Genomic DNA, 1,910 nt, shown 5'->3' on the forward strand with positions numbered 1-1,910 from the left:
GCGCCGGCGGGGCGGGACAGCCCCCCGGGGCCCCAGCCACCCACCGGCCGACACACACCAACACAAACCGCTCGGCAAGACGCATACGCGGCCGCCCACGCGCACCCCACCCCGCACAGCGCATCCCGGCACCCGAGCCAGTCACACTGAGAGAGTAGGGCTTCCGGATGCGAAAGGCCAGCTACTGCGCAGAAATGGTACTCAATACGACGTGAATCAAAAGTGCAAATACGGGTTACCGAATCCCGGAGCCTCCGATGACCATAAATAATAATGTTGATTGAGGAGGACAGCGAAATCCATCTAAGAGAAGTGAGCACGGATACGATGTCCGGAAACACAGAAACAGTCCAGCTAATGGAGAAGTAAAACAGACATAACTGAAGGTATTCACACTGAGGAGGATTGAAAAAATGAAAAAGTCATAAAGCCGTGGCAACGAAAAAGAGAAAAAAGATATCGATAAGCATAGCGGAAATTGAAACTACAACACAACTTACGAGGGGGCAACGTTACAATTTTAAATCAAGCAATCGACATGTGACTGGATAAAGCGTTATATGTAACAAGGAAGAACACCTCATCGATCCACTCAAAAATGGAAAACACACACAAAATCAAGTAAGTCTATGCTCGATATGCCCCAAATCCCGATCAAAGCGGTGACAACGGCATACCCGGGCTGTCGCGCTCGGGAGCTTTTACTGCTTATTAAATCTATTAGGTAGAGAAGTGCAATTCGAGCACAAATCTCAAAATGCGCAGGGGAACAGTCCCAAGACGGCAGCCGCACGGCGTTCTAGACCGAAATATGACGTACGCGCCCCGGACCGTACTTTCTGGTACAAACGAACATTGACTTCCGCGAAAGAGATTGTCTAATGGACAGCAGGCACTTTAAAAACACGATGAACACCGCTAGTGAAGTACACTAAGGACCCTAATGCCCGCGAAGTCGAGTACACGCCTAACACGGAAGATGAAAGCAGCGAATAAAGCAGAGGGCTGAGAACGTGAGGGGTGGGGAGACGAGTGCCAAACGAAAAGCGGTGGGAAAAAGCATAATCTAAACAACACCACATATAAACAGGAACCGGAATCGGAGAATCGCAAAATAACACCACTGAATGATGACGAATAAAACGAGTCAGGACAAACAATAACATGCAACCGAGAACCACGCGACACACACCCGCAGTAAACGCTACCTATACATGAAATCACAGCACGCTGCAGGCAGGTCAACAGCATGAGGTGGACAAGAAAAGAAAGCAAATCTTTCAGGACCGAAAAAGACGGATCCATGGCCAGTACGGTGACCGGCTGTCATACCGTAGTCATTGTAGTTTCCGAACCCCACAACAATATGGTCCGCCAACGGGTTCCGAGAGCAACCATGCCTAATTTCTTTACCTATTCCATGACCTGCTAACGAAGGTCCGGCATTGCCTCAATGTTAGCCCTGTCCCTCTTCTCTCTTCAGAATCGGCACAACCGCTCTGATAGAAAACACTAAAAACCTCAGGGAAAAACTCCGCATCATTAAACATCCCCTGCTAGGACTGTTTTTTCCTAAATATCCGTCACCACATGCGAGCGGCCACCAACAACGAGCCGACCCAAATCTGAACCAAATGCGCAAGACTGCGAAGCTGCTGAGACTGCGAAGAGTGCTACTTCTCGGGATCTGCCTGAATACTTCGCAGAGAACTCCTAACTATGAAACGCACTTGATTCAATTCCAAGTTTACTGACCAGTTTGGCGAGTCGAGTGCAACTACCTAAACCCCTGCAAAATGGAACGCTCCCACAACCCACGCTCTCTTCCTGCACCAGGAGGGAAGGCTGTACTGGAACTCCACCTTTGCACGCTTACGGCAGACTAGCGTGGGGGCTGTCGACTTTGGCAG

Source organism: Morone saxatilis, unplaced genomic scaffold (assembly GCF_004916995.1).
Source record: "Morone saxatilis isolate NCDOM2014 unplaced genomic scaffold, NCSU_SB_2.0 Contig8, whole genome shotgun sequence".
NCBI classification, from domain to species: Eukaryota; Metazoa; Chordata; class Actinopteri; family Moronidae; genus Morone; species Morone saxatilis.